Source organism: Delphinus delphis, chromosome 12, assembly GCF_949987515.2.
Source record: "Delphinus delphis chromosome 12, mDelDel1.2, whole genome shotgun sequence".
Taxonomy (NCBI): domain Eukaryota; kingdom Metazoa; phylum Chordata; class Mammalia; order Artiodactyla; family Delphinidae; genus Delphinus; species Delphinus delphis.
Window position 1 is genome coordinate 43,505,074 of NC_082694.2, and position 16,189 is coordinate 43,521,262.

Genomic DNA, 16,189 nt, shown 5'->3' on the forward strand with positions numbered 1-16,189 from the left:
ATGTATAAGAATTTATGATTAGTAAACTCTTTATAATAATAATATAAACTTGGAAACAATTTAAATGTCCAATAATTAGGGACTGGCTAAATAAATTATAGCAATCTACACAGCATCACCTTAAGCAACCATTACATGATAGCACAGATACCTAATTGTGAATAGGAAAATGTGTTGATAATAATATTAAATCAGGGAAAGAACAATTGCAATATAAGTAGGCATAGTATGACCCCATTTTATACACATATTATATATATTAATATATATGTGTGTGTATATGTATAGATAGAGAGATATTAAAAGATATCCATCAGAATGAAAATGTTAACACTTGTTACCACTGGGTGTAGGATCTGAGGTAATTTTATATCTTTTTGCTTGTCATTATTTTCTGTAATAATCATGTTAATGAATACGTTTTTTAAAAATTAAATGTATTACTTAGAAAAATTATATTGTGTGTAAACAATACCATAGATAATAAAATTACAACTTCTTTAAACTTCACATTTTTCTTTATGGTGACTCTGGCAGTTTTCAAAGGGAAGATGCTGAGGCTCAGGAAGAAGTACTGTGGAATCCAACCAAGACTATTCAACTACAGACGATAGAAGTCTCTAGTGAAATGATTTTTATATGCCCTATTGTAATGTGGCCACAATCTAATACAACAAAGTAAGGAAGTCATAATAATTAGAATCAAATATCAGGGGAAAAATTAGAAAATCTGCAGAATTTAAAAAGTTTTTGAAAAAGTTATCTGGAGTTTGGCAATGTTATACATTACATATGAGAACCCTACATATAGGATAAGAAATTTTTTAGGTAATAAATTGTTTATACATTGTGCTTCCATTATGGGAGTTTGATGTATCCCTTGACATTATACAGTTAATAATGTAATGAGAAGAAAAACAAAAGGAACCTTAGAGACCATGGGGATTAGTAATAGGACCTAGGGACTTTCACCTCTAGTTCATTGTTTGGACTTTAGCCTACATCAACAAATGACTAAGAATTATAACCTACACTTCATTTCCAGTGGTTACATGGTCCCCCTTGCCTGGAGAAAAAGTATTCAATCCAAAGAGCAACCTACTGAGGTGACACTGTTACTAGGACTCTGCAAACACTGTAGAAATTAAAGCTTAATCCTGAGTTTTACTTATTCTCTAAATAATTACACATGTATTAAAAAAGGGCATGAGAGGGTTTCCCTGGTGGCGCAGTGGTTGAGAGTCTGCCTGCCGATGCAGGGGACATGGGTTCATGCCCCGGTCCGGGAAGATCCCACATGCCGCGGAGCGGCTGGGCACCTGAGCCAGGGCCGCTGAGCCTGCGCGTCCGGAGCCTGTGCTCCGCAATGGAAGAGGCCACAAAAGTGAGAGGCCCGCGTACCGCAAAAAAAAAAAAAAAAAAAAAAAAAACGGACATGAGAAAGTAAAGAATTCAGGATACAAGTAGCTTAAATTTCAAGTAAAATTATCCAGTCTAACTTTCACAAAAGTGCTGATAAGTTTTCATTAACACTAAACCATGCTGTAATTAGAAGACAAACTTGATGAATCCAAAAATATTTTAAATTTCACTTCAAATTTGATGCCCTAGCATCAAAAGTCCAAGATTTCCATTACATTTAAAGCATGGTTTAAACCTCCCAATGAGTGCCTCCCAGTAAGTACCCCCAACTCATATATTTTATATTTTCATGGCAAAATATTTTCCCAATAAAGAGTTTTCTATCAGATAATGAACAACTATGCCGCAACTTGCTAACAAATGTTCTTTACGGTGAAGACCCAGTTAGTTGTGTCTGTTTGACTCATGCTGGCTTTCATTCAGAAACTGAATTTATGTGGCAAGACCTGTTCTTTTCTAGAGATATGACTGGTGATTGAATAATGCTGAGTATATGTGGCTAAGATCCCAAAATCTGACAAATTGGATTACTGGTTGTAGATTTAAATTCCAGCTGAGAGCATCTCACAGTTCCCAAGGGCCATAACAACTGTAATCATAAATGTTATTTATTCATGACTAAATAAGACAAAATTAGGTAGGGGGTTAGAGGGGCAGAGGTGGAAGGTTATTGGAAGGATAAATCAGTCAGCTATTTAGGTTAAATATAACATTCAGAAGCAGCTCTTTCAGCTATAAAATGATTTGGCAAATTTCTAACAGGAGATTTTTTTTTCGGTAATTCTTACCAAACACAGAGGCCCTAAAAATCTTTTTACAGTAACATTATAGAGTGAGAGTCCTCAAAAATTCACTTGTTTCAACCCCCTTTCCAATCCCAACTTCTGAAGAAAGTTTTACAATCAGAAAAGAATAGGAAAAAAGACAAAACCAACTGAAGCTACTTAAAAGAAATATAGGGGCTTCCCTGGTGGCGCGGTGGTTGAGAGTCCGCCTGCCGATGCGGGGGACACAGGTTCGTGCCCCGGTCCAGGAAGATCCCACATGCCACGGAGCGGCTGGGCCCATGAGCCATGGCCGCTGAGCCTGCGCGTCTGGAGCCTGTGCTCCACAATGGGAGAGGCCACAACAGTGAGAGGCCGGCGTACCGCAAAAAAAAGAACAAAAAAACAAAAAAAAAGAAATATGTTACTGAAACTAAGTAGATGCTGCCTGATCCCAGCTGTTGGCTTTTTATTTTTTCTCAAAATCACATTTCAGATTTGAAACGTGAAAATAAACTATGCTCAGAGTACCAGGTGCTCTTTAAAAATAAAATATTGCTGGAGTGGGGGGGAAGTAAGGGAGGACTTAATAGTCTGGGAAAAGCCTGTAATAAATAACTAAACCCTTTCCAGGCTTCTAGAAATTCTGAAGACCAGGGACCAGCCTGAAAACACAATTACCACAGGAGGATTCAATTAAACATACTCCAGGTTCTATGGGATAACATGACTCCATTTGGGTAATATAAATGCTTTGACAGCTGGGTTAAAAAAAAAAAATGGGATGATCTGTTCTTTAGCTACTCATGGATGGCTTTAGAATAGATGAGATTCCTGACTTTGGTTATGTCTACCACAAGCCCCATGCACGCTGAGTATTTTAATGACAAATAAATCTTAAGCTGTTCGTATGACAACAGGTACTTGGATCATATAAGAAACTACACAAGGGGATTTTTATTGAATATTTTTACTTAACATTTCTTTTTCCCCATGGCCATAGTTAATTTAGACCCAACTCTTTCTTTTTTTGTGGGAAGACTGTAGATTGACCCTTCCTTTCTTAAACAGTCAGTTTTCTGACAGTCATTCAAATGTTCTAACAAGATTCTGATTATGGACAACCAGTGGATTCTTGAGTGGTTTAATTCTCTCCTGAGATGGAAAAGCAATAAAATACTTTAGGTAGAACAGCTATCTAAAATACACCAAAGTAATAATCCATTTTTTCTATATGTTAATAATAGCACAGATAGACTCACTCTTGAAGAGATATGTGCTTGGTGTCCCTTTTCCTGGATATGCCCTGGGCCAGACATGGCCCCTGATAGTTCCCTTATGACCAAGGGTATTTGCCTTTAGACATATTTTCCTGTGAAGAGTTAAGTTTGTTCAGGTACCAAACAGATAAACAGTGAACAGTGTGTGTTGATTAGTTGAACAATGGACAGAAAGCTAAATGCTTCCTTAACAAGCAGGCCCAGATCAGTTGCAGGTCTCTAGGCCTCAGCTTCCTCATCTGTACACTGCAGACAATAATAGGTCCTACCTCATAGCATTGCTGGGAAGATTAATTCACACCTCACAAACAACAAGACTCAAAAATCGTGTCCTATTGCTAGATCACAAAGGCACACAAAGAGAAAATAAAATTACTTAGTTGTAGGAACTTTTTGCTTTGTTGGTTTTCAAGAATATTCTTGACTCATTAACATTTGTTTAAAATTTAAGTGTGTGTTTCTCCCTTCAATAGTCTACTTCTCCAGTTTTCTTGATAAATTTCAAAGTAGAAGCTTTAAATACTTACATTGAGATTCTTTATCTAGGTATTATCTATTATGGAGAAATCAGGGCAGACCCAGATTTTTGTTGGTTTGAAATGTATGCAATTTGGGTACCCTCTTTCTGAAAAAGAATATGAAATTGTGAATGCAAAATTAGGTACAGGGTCTTAGAAATTTGAGATACAAAATTGGATATGGGGCTGTACAAGTGAGGGGCTCTGAAGTTTCATTAACTTCAAGGTAAACCCACCTCTGATACCAGTTTTAACATCAGAAGCACCATCTACTAATTTCATTTTTAATGCTTACAGCCTGAAAAAAAATAATTTGTGCCGAAAGAAAGGCAACATGGAACTTAGACTACAGATGGGCTGCTTTGCATAATATTATGAAAGCAGAATTCTTGTTACTCAAATAATTTTACATGTATAAAAGAGCCAAAGAAATCCTAGAGCCAGTGTCTTTTATAATGTCAAGAATTCTTGTGTGAAATGAATAAGCTACTTTCAAAAATTAGATTCTTGTGACTTGCTTTGTTTATAGCAGTAACTATAGCTACTTTTAAGTTCTCTCAATTAGTCACTATGAGACAGAACTTTGTAGGAACTTATCAGATCTCAGATACACCATAATTCTTAAGTAGAAGATATTAGCCTTGATCATAAAAAAAAAAAAAAAAAAACTCTTCTTTTTAGAGGAAACAGTTTTATCACCTAACATTATTTTCTTCACAATACTCTTGGAAAATAAAATTAGCAACATCAAGAGAGGTATATGATAGTAAACCTAGCATCTGTTACTGTAGCCAACCTGTAATTCCAGACTAATCCTATACATTTAATGACAGACAAACTTTAAATGTTCCATAAATCGAAATAACTTCTGACTTGAAAGCAGCCACTGTCTCTACTTCATTATATTTTATTCACTCTTCAACCTGCTGCAGTCTGGTTTCTACTCCCACACCTCCCACTAAACTGCTCTCTTCAAGGTCAAATATGACCTGTTTCTAAATCCAGCTGACATTTTTCAGTTAGAGACAAATATACTTGAAACCCACTTATAGAGCACCATGTAGCCCAGGTTGCTTAGTGTGGCAGACAAGGGCCTCCAGACCCAACCGCAGGTTATCCCTCCATCTTCAACTCCCTTTCTCACCCCTAACTGATCTCTTGACTCCATTTATACTGCAGTGCTTCCAGCTCCCTTGGAGGCTCTCTAAGCCTTAGTGAAGGGCCATTTCCTCCCTTGTCAGTGACTAACCTGATTTATCCACCAGGACTGCCTTAGATGTCCCTCCTTTGGGGAAACAAATCTTCCTTGGCCTCCCAAGTTGGGGTTAATTGCCTCTTCCTTGTGCTCTCTGTGCTGCCCCATCACATTGCATTATAAATGCCTGCTTAGATGTTTGACACCCCTGCAGACTATAATATCCTTAGGGGCATGGTGGTAAGCCAATGCTTAGCACATAGTATGCGTTCTACAAATATCTGTAGAAAAACTGAGGGACCAATAACATTTTTAAAAACAAACAATTCGTAAAATAAATAATACACATCCACACACACAAACCATCCAGATGATTTTACATGGATATTTGTCTAAGTTTTACTTTCTAGTCATAGGATTCAATTATAACAACCAAATGTATTTAATAGTTTCAAATAAAGTGCAATACCAGTTAATCAGCACATAATCACCTAATTAAACCTAACCACCAAATTAAACACTGGTATCTCTGTATGGCAATAAAACCAATAATTTAGTCTACATTACTGCCCATAAATGGTTTGGCTATTAGGTTTATATTTCACAGAATTTACTGATTTAACAGACTACTTGAAGAGCATATAGTCACTGGCTTTACAGCGATTTTATGATTTAGGAACAGTCTATTAATAGGTTTCAAATATACGACTAAGAGTTTTCACATGTTAATATCATTTCCACAAATTGGAAGTTAGTCAGACTTAATGCATTACCACTTACAAATAATGGAAATACATATTCACTTCCATTTGCAAAGAACTTTTGAGTTTGCATGTATCTTAAACTTTCTATGAGTTTTAAAATCTCACTGTTGTCCAAATGAAATAGTGAACCAAAAGAATAAGACATAAGTCCTTGGAGGAGACCTTCAAGATGGCGAAAGAGTAAGATGTGGAGATCACCTTCCTCCCCACAAATACATCAGAAATACATCTACATGTGGAACAACTCCTACAGAACACCTCCTGAACACTGACAGAAGACCTCAGACTTCCCAAAAGGCAAGAAACCCACGTACATGGGTAGGTCAAAAGAAAAAACAGAGACAAAAGAATAGGAACGGGACCTGCACCTCTGGGAGGGAGCTGTGAAGGAGGAAAAGTGTCCACACACTAGGAAGCACCTTCACTGGCAGAGATGAGGGGGGGGGGGCAATATTTGGAGCTACGGAGAAGAGCGCAGCAATAGGGGTGCAGAGGGCAAAGCAGAGAGATTCCCACACAGAGGATTGGTGCCGACCAGCACTCACCAGCCCGAGAGTCTTGTCTGTTCACCTGCCTGCAGGGGCGGGTGGGGGTTGGGAGCTGAGGCTTGGGCTTCGGTGGTCAGATCTCAGGGAGAGGACTGGGGTTGGCGGCGTGAACAGAGCCTGAAGGGGCTAGTGCACCATGGCTAGCCAGGAGGGAGTCCAGGAAAAAGTCTGGAATTGCCTAAGAGGGGAAATATTGTTTCAGGGTGCACGAGGACAGGGGATTCAGAACACGGCCTAAACGAGCTCCAGAGACGGGCGCGAGCCGCACCTATCAGTGTGGACACCAGAGATGGGCATGAGATGCTAAGGCTGCTGCTGCAGCCACCAAGAAGCCTCTGTGCAAGCACAGGTCACTATCCACACCTCCCCTCCCGGGAGCCTGTGCAGCCCACCACTGCCAGGGTCCCGTGATCCAGGGACGACTTTCCCAGGAAAACACAAGGCGTGCCTCAGGCTGTTGCAACGTCACGGTTGCCTCTGCCGCTGCAGACTCGCCCCACATTCCGTACCCCTCCCTCCCTCCGGCCTGAGCCCCCTAATTAGCTGCTACTTTAACCACGTCCTGTCTGAGCGAAGAACAGACACCCTCAGGCGACCTACATGCAGAGGCAGGGCCAAATCCAAAGCTGAACACCAGGAGCTGTGTGAAAAAAGAAGAGAAAGGGAAATCTCTCCCAGCAGCCTCAGGAGCAGTGGATTAAATCTCCACGATCAGCTTGATATACCCTGCATCTGTGGAATACCTGAATAGACAATAAATCATCCCAAAATTGAGGCGGTGGATTTTGGGAGCAACTGTAGACTTGTGGTTTGCTGTATCGAATTTGTTTCTGGTTTTACGTTTATCTTAGTTTAGTATTTAGATTTTATTATTACTGGTAGATTTGTTTATTGATTTGGATGCTCTCTTCTTTTATATATATATACATATGTTTTTTCCTTTTTTTCTTTTTGTGAGTGTGTATGTGTATGCTCCTTTGTGGGATTTTGTCTCTATAGCTTTGCATTTACCATTTGTCTAGGGTTCTGTCTCTCCATTTTTTGTTTTTGTTTTTTTTGAATAGTTTTTAGCACTTGTTATCATTGGTGGATTTGTTTTCCGGTTTGATTGCTCTCTTCTTTCTTTCTTTCTTTTTTCTTCTTTTTTTATTACGTTTTAATAATTTTTTATTTTAATAACTGTATTTTTAAATTTTATTTATTTTTCTTTCTTGCTTTCACTTTTCCTCACTTTTCTTCTGAGCCATGTGGATGACAGGGTCTTGGTGCTCCCGCCGGGTGTCAGGCCTGTGCCTCTGAGGTGGGAGAGTTGAGTACAGGACATTTGTCCACTAGAGACCGCCCAGCTCCACGTAATATCAAATGGTGAAAGCTCTCCCAGAAATCTCCACCTGACCACTAAGATCCAGCTCCACTCAATGACCAGCAAGCTACAGTGCTGGACACCCTATGCCAAACAACTAGCAAGACAGGAACACAACCCCACCCATTAGCAGAGAGGCTGCCTAAAATTATAATAAGGTCACAGACACCCCAAAACACACCACCAGATGTGGTCCTGCCCACCAAAAGACAAGATACAGCCTCATCCACCAGAACACAGGCACCAGTCCCCTCCACCAGGAAGCCTACACAATCCACTGAATCAAACGTAGCCACTCGGGGCAGACACCAAAAACAACACGAACTACGAACCTGCAGCCTATGAAAAGGAGACCCCAGACACAGTAAGGTCATCAAAATGAGAAGACAGAGAACTACACAGCAGATGAAGAAGCAAGGTAAAAACCCACCAGACTAAACAAATGAAGAGAATATAGGCAATCTACCTGAACAAAATTCAAAATAATGATAGTAAACATGATCCAAAATCTTGGAAATAGAATGGAGAAAATACAAGAAATGTTTAACAAGGACCTAGAAGAACTAAAGAGCAAACAATGATGAACAACACAATAAATGAAACTAAAAATTCTCTAAAAGGAATCAATAGCAGAATAACTGAGGCAGAAAAACAGATAAGTGACCGGGAAGAGAAAATAGTGGAAATAACTACCGCACAGAAGAATAAATAAAAAAGAATTAAAAGAATTGAGGACATTCTCAGAGACCTATGGGACAACAATAAATGGAAAAATATTCGAATTACAGGGGTCCCAGAAGAAGATGAGAAAAAGAAAGGGACTGAGAAAATTTTAGAAGAGATTATAGTTCAAAACGTCGTTAATATGGGAAAGGAAATAGTCAATCAAGTCCAGGAAGCGCAGAGTCTGATACAGGATAAATCCAAGGAGAAACACGCCAAGACACATACTAATCAAACTATCAAAAATTAAATACACAGAAAAAAAATATTTAAAGCATCAAGGGAAAAAAACCAAATAACAAACAAGGGAATCCCCATAAGGTTAACAGCTGATCTTCCAGCAAAACCTCTACAAGCCAGAGGGAGTGGGAGGACATATTAAAAGTGATTAAACAGAAAAACCTACAACCAAGATTACTCTACCCAGCAAGGATCTCATTCAGATTCAACAGAGAAATTAAAACCTTTACAGACAAGCAAAAGCTAAGAGAATTCAGCACCACCAAACCAGCTTTACAACAAATGCTAAAGGAAGTTCTCTAGGCAGGAGACACAAGAGAAGGAAAAGACTTACAATAACAAACCCAAAACAATCAAGAAAATGGTAATAGGAACATACATATCGATAACTACCTTAAATGTAAATGGATTAAATGCTCCAACCAAAAGTCATGGACTGGCTGAATGGATACAAAAACAAGACCCATACATATGCTGTCTATAAGAGACACACTTCAGACCTAGGGACACATACAGACTGAAAGTGAGGAGATGGAAAAGATATTCTATGCAAATAGAAATCAAAAGAAAGCTGGAGTAGCAATTCTCATATTAGAAAAAATAGACTTTAAAACAAAGACAATTACAAGGACAAAGAAGTACACTACATGATGATCAAGGGATCAATCCAAGAAGAAGATATAACAATTGTAAATATTTATGCACCCAACATAGGAGCACCTCAATACGTAATGCAAATGCTAAGAGCCATAAAAGGGGAAATTGAGAGTAAGACAATCACAGTATGGGACTTTAACATCCCACTTTCACCAATGGACAGATCATCCAAAATGAAAATAAATAAGGAAACACAAGTTTTAAATGAAACATTAAACAAGATGGACTTAATTGATATTTATAGGACATTCCATCCAAAAACAACAGAATACACTTTCTTCTCAAGCGCTCATGGAACACTCTCCAGATAGATCATATCCTGGGTCACAGATCAAGCCTTCATAAATTTAAGAAAATTGAAATCATATCAAGTATCATTTCTGACTATAACACTATGAGACTAGATATCAATTACAGGAAAAAAAACTGTAAAACATACAAACACATGGACGTTAAACAATACACTCCTAAATAACCAAACGATCACTGAAGAAATCAAAGAGGAAATCAAAAAATACCTAGAAACAAATGACAATGAAAACATGATGACCCAAAACCTATGGGATGCAGCAAAAGCAGTCTTAAGAGGGAAGTTTATAGCAATACCATCCTACCTCAAGAAACAAGAAAAATCTCAAATAAACAACCTAACCTGACACCTAAAGCAATTAGAGAAAGAAGAACAAAAAAACCCCAAAGTTAGCAGAAGGAAAGAAATGATAAAGATCAGATCAGAAATAAATGAAAAAGAAATGAGGAAACAATAGCAAAGATCAATAAAACTAAAAGTTTTTCCTTTGAAAAGATAAACAAGATTGATAACCCATTAACCAGACTCATCAAGAAAAAAAGGGAGACTCCAATCAATAGAATTAGAAATGGAAAAGGAGAAGTAACAACTGACACTGCAGAAATACAAAGGATCATGAGAGATTACTACAAGCAACTATATGCCAATAAAATGGACAACCTGAAAGAAATGGACAAATTCTTAGAAAAGCACAACCTTCCGAGACTGAACCAGGAAGAAATAGAAAATATAAAGAGACCAATCACAAGCACTGAAATTGAGACTGTGATTAAAAATCTTCCAACAAACAAAAGCCCAGGACCAAATGGCTTCACAGGTGAATTCTATCGAACATTTAGAGAAGAACTAACACCTATCCTTCTCAAACTCTTCCAAAATATAGCAGAGGGAGGACCACTCCCAAACTCATTCTATGAGGCCACCATCACCCTGATACCAAAACTAGACAAAGATGTCACTAAAAAAGAAAACTACAGGCCAATATCACTGATGATCATAGATGCAAAAATCCTCAACAGAATACTAGCAAACAGAATCCAGCAGTACATTAAAAGGATCATACACCATGATCAAGCGGGGTTTAAACAGGAATGTAAGGATTCTTCAATATACACAAATCAATGTGATAACCCATATTAATAAAATGAAGGAGAAAAAACATATGATCATCTCAATAGACGCAGAAAAATCTTTCAACAAAATTCAGCACCCATTTATGATAAAAACCTAACAGAAATTAGGCATAGAGTGAACTTACCTCAACATAATAAAGGCCATACAGGACAAACCCACAGCCAACATCGTCCTCAATGGTGAAAAACTGAAACCATTTCCTCTAAGATCAGGAACAAGACAAGGTTGTCCACTCTCACCACTATTACTCAACATAGTTTTGGAAATTTTAGCCATGGCAATCAGAGAAGAAAAAGAAATACAAGGAATCCAAATTGGAAAAGAAGAAGTAAAGCTGTCGCTGTTTGCAGATGACATGATACTATACATAGAGAATCCTAAAGATGCTACCAGAAAACTACTAGAGTTAAACAATGAATTTGGTAAAGTAGCAGGATACAAAATTAATGCACAGAAATCTCTGGCATTCTTATACACTAACAATGAAAAATCTGAAAGAGAATTAAGGAAACACTCCCATTTACCATTGCAACAAAAAGAATAAAACACCTAGGAATAAACCAACCTAAGGAGACAAAAGACCTGTATGCAGAAAACTATAAGACACTGATGAAAGAAATTAAAGATGATACAAACAGATGGAGAGATATACCATGTTCTTGCATTGGAAGAATCAACATTGTGAAAATGACTCTACTACCCAAAGCAATCTACAGGTTCAAAGCAATCCCTATCAAACTATCAATGGCATTTTTCACTGAGCTAGAACAAAAAATTTCACAATTTGTATGGAAACACAAAAGACCCCGAATAGCCAAAGCAGTCTTGAGAAATAAAAACGGAGCTGGAGGAATCAGGGTCCCAGACTTCAGACTATACTGCAAAGCTACAGTAATCAAGACAGTACGGTACTGGCACAAAAACAGAAATATAGATCGATGGAACAGGAGAGAAAGCCCATAGATAAACCCATGCACAAACGGTCACTTTATCTTTGATAAAGGAGGCAAGAGTATACAATGGAGAAAAGACAGCCTCTTCAATAAGTGGTGCTGGTAAAACTGGACAGCTACATGTAAAAGAATGAAATTAGAACACTTCCTAACACCATACACAAAAATAAACTCAGAATGGATTAAAGACCTAAATATAAGGTCAGACACTTTAAAACTCTTAGAGGAAAACATAGGCAGAACACTCATGACATAAATCACAGCAAGATCCTTTTTGACCCACCTCCTAGAGAAATGGAAATAAAAACATAAATAAATAAATGGGACCTAATGAAACTTAAAAGCTTTTGCGCAGCAAAGGAGGCCATAAACAAGAAGAGAAGACAACCCTTAGAATGGCAGAAAATATTTGCAAATGAAGCAACTGACAAAGGATTAATCTCCAAAATTTACAAGCAGCTCACACAGCTCATTATCAAAGAAACAAACAACCCAATCCAAAATGGCCAGAAGACCTAAATAGACATTTCTCCAAAGAAGATATACAGATCGCTAACAAACACATGAAAGGATGCTCAACATCACTAATCATTTGAGAAATGTAAATCAAAATTACAATGAGGTATCACCTCACACGAGTCAGAATGGCCATCATCAAGAAATCTAGAAACAATAAATGCTGGAGAGGGTGTGGAGAAAAGGGAACTCTCTTGCTCTGTTGGTGGAAATGTAAATTGATACAGCCACTAGGGAGAACAGTATGGAGGTTCCTTAAAAAACTAAAAATAGAACTACCATATGACCCAGCAATCCCACTACTGGGCATATACCCCAAGAAAACCATAATTCAAAAACAGTCGCGTACCACAATGTTCATTGCCACTCTATTTACAATAGCCAGGACATGGAAGCAACCTAAGTGTCCATCGACAAATGATCGGATAAAGAAGATGTAGCACATTTATACAATGTATACAATACAATCCTTTGTCAGTTGCTTCATTTGCAAATATTTTCTGCCATTCTAAGGGTTGTCTTCTCTTCTTGTTTATAGCCTCCTTTGCTGCGTGAAAGCTTTTAAGTTTCATTAGGTCCCATTTGTTTATTTTTGTTTTTATTTCCATTTCTTTTACAGCCCTAAAAAGAAACGAAATTGAGTTATTGTAGTGAGGTGGATGGACCTAGAGACTGTCATACAGAGTGAAATAAGTCAGAAAGAGAAAAACAAATACCATATGCTAACATATATATATGAAAACAAACAAAAAAGTGGTTCCGAAGAACCTAGGGGCAGGACAGGAATAAAGATGCAGAAGTAGAGAATGGACTTGAAGACACGGGAGGGGGAAGGGTAAGCTGGGACGAAGTGAAAGAGTGACATGGACGTATATACACTACCAAATCTAAAATAGATAGCTAGTGGGAAGCAACTGCATAGCACAGCAAGATCAACTCGGTGCTTTGTGACCACCTAGAGAGGTGGGATAGGGAGTGTGGGAGGGAGACGCAAGAGGGAGGAGATATGGGGATATATGCATATGTATAGCTGATTCACTTTGTTATAAAGCAGAAACTAACACACCATTGTAAAGCAATTATACTCCGATAAAGATGTTTAAAAAAATTAAACAACAACCGAAAAAGACATAAGTCCTTACTTTTACAAATTTGCACTTTAAGAAATCTAGTTGGAAAGACTAAAACATACACAAATTAACTCTACCATATTTCCAAAGTCTATTAAGCAAGCAGTCTCTTCAGGTTTTTCAATATTCCAAAGAAAATGGTAGCAAAACAGAGTCACAAAGAGAAGCTGATTAACATTTGTTGAAGCCAATCACTCTTGACTAGAGTGTGGGAAGAAGGGAGTCATTTTCTTGATATTATTCATGGGTATGCTATGAGATTCTTCAACTAAACCAGAGCTTCCAAGAAAAAAAACTATTCATTCAATAATTCATCCACACATTTTGTTTAGAACTTATTTCATGTCAAGCACCAACACAGAGGTGGATAAGCCAAAAACAGCCCCTGCCCTTGTGTAGCTTATACTCAGATGAAATGAATGTTTGACAGCAGCTTATTACTGGGGGAAAAAAATCTGAATCTCTTAACTCTTACCCCAATAATATGCCTTTATAATTTTACTCTGTTATTATAAACCACTTCCCAGACCTGAATAACTATCTTACAAGTGTGTAGTATGTGTCTCAAAAAATACTTTTGATTCCTCCAGAAAGGATTAAGCTTTATGTGTCTCTCCTCCCAAATGAGGATGGGCCAGAAACTGGGCTTTCTTCTTTGTATCCCCAACACCCAGCCCAGGGCCTGGAACACAGCAGGCACCCAAAAAGAAATGAAGGGATTAATATTGTACAGAATAATAATCAAGAAAATAGGATTTCAGACCCAGCGATGCTATTAAATGTGTGTGTGCCTGTGTCTGCATCTGTGTGTGTGTATCTGTGTGTCTGTTGGTTTTCAGGTAATTTCTTCATCTACGTAATAGAGGAGTTGTATTAAACCTGTGGAGCTCTGAAGTATATATAATCATAAAAAGAACATGAATGGCAAAAGAGTCAAAGAATGAAAGATCTAATGCTGATTTAATGATCTTTGATAAGTATGAGAAAAAGTAGGGCCTGAAAAATGATCCTCAGGCTGAAATATAGAAGACAGGAATCCAGTTCCTTTTACACGACTCTGAAATGTTTTATTTCATTTAAACAAATTATTAACTTGTTCAACTCCAGTTTCAAGGTTATTTATAGAAAATGGAGTAACAATGAAAGGGCATGGGATAGACTTATCTTCTATGTCCCAGTTGTTACCTACCCCATGTAAATGTCATGATGCTGCTTTAAGAAACCTGGCTTTCCTCAGCAGCTGGTAGAAAAATAAATGAGGGGCTAAAAGACATGAGGGAGGAAAGACACACAGCAGATGCTGTGAGGAAGAGGAGAAAGGTAGTAGTAATTAGACATACCAATAAGAGCAAGCATGTAGAAAGATTAGCAAAACTTTTCAAGGAAAAACCAAAAGGAAGTCTAAAATTAGCAAATGTTCAAAAGTTCTTCACTCTGTGGTGGAAGTTCAAAATCTTTTCTATGTTCATTACCAACCAACAAATCACCCTTGCAGACTAAAGTATAATTTGATGTTGAGATACATATGCCATGTTCTCCGTTGAAATTCAGACATCTGAGTTTGGTGAACTGGTAGGGTGGGCCTGCTGAAAGGATTTGCATTGGGAGACTGAAGAGCCTCCTATGGAAAACCTAAGCTTGATTTAATCACAAGGACACAGCTGTTGGGGAGGAAAAGAGGAGGGTAGCAGCATGTCCTGTGGATAGCATCACAACTCAGATTTATTCCCATGGCCAAAGCCTTGCACACTGATTCCTAAAAAAGATGCTGAGCAGAGGATAGACTCAAGAAACTGTTTCTGCTATTGACTGTATAAATATTGATAGCCAATGCAATGCCACTTTGGTGCTCATGTAACAAAATATAGCTCAAGGTGGGACAAGAGACATTTTCCTCACTTTTGCATTGGTCCAGGGCAGTTTCAGAGCATTGGAGCCTCCAGAAAACAGTTCACTTTGAAACCTCAAGGTCTCCGGGCCAACTATGGGAGTCACAGTGCCCAGTAGACTATCTCTAAGAGATTTATGCCACTTTGCAGGCTCAACAGCTCTAAGCTGCCAGCAGAAGTGAGAAGGATGCATTCATGAGCCCATGTAAGACCCCCTCAAGCCTGCCCTACCCAGAAGGAGAGAATTTGGACTTAAGGACCTGCAATAAAAAAGATAAAAAGGCCAGAAAACAGATTATTATTCTCAGTGTGAGCCTGTTGTGGCCTGAAGTAACTTGAGTAAGTTGAGTAAACTAAGGAGGCCAGTCCTGCCTGCTAGCAAAGAGGTCTTAGACTAATCCTGCTCTCTGGGACCACTTAACGTCCCTGGGCCTCTGTTTCTTCATTTTTCCTTCTTTCTTTTTTTTCTGTTTAAACATCTTTACTGGGGTATAATTGCTTTACAATGTTGTGTTAGTCTCTACTGTATAACAAACTGAATCAGCTATATGTATACATATATCCCCATATCCCCTCCCTCTTGCATCTCCCTCCCACACTCCCTAACCCACCCCTCTAGGTGGTCACAAAACTCGGAGCTGATCTCCCTGGGCTACACGGCTGCTTCCCACTAGCTATCTATTTTACATTTGGTAGTGTATATATGTCAATGCCACTCTCTTACTTCATCCCAGCTTACTCTTCACACTCCCCGTGTCCTCAAGTTCATTCTCTACCTCTGCG

At 38.3% G+C, this 16,189-nt stretch overlaps 1 long non-coding RNA gene across 3 annotated transcripts in view; it reads right to left on the bottom strand.

Annotated features, from left to right (window-relative positions):
- The window catches only part of LOC132434894 (uncharacterized), a 427,467-nt gene that overhangs the window by 160,048 nt on the left and 251,230 nt on the right, over window positions 1-16,189 (bottom strand). Inside the window, exon 6 of one of the 3 annotated variants that reach the window (XR_009521450.2) lies at window positions 12,972-13,008. The exons of the other annotated variants lie outside the window; for them this stretch is intronic. This is a non-coding gene — a long non-coding RNA (uncharacterized lncRNA). Of the gene's footprint in view, window positions 1-12,971; window positions 13,009-16,189 lie in introns of those variants that run through there. 3 annotated transcript variants of the gene reach the window in all.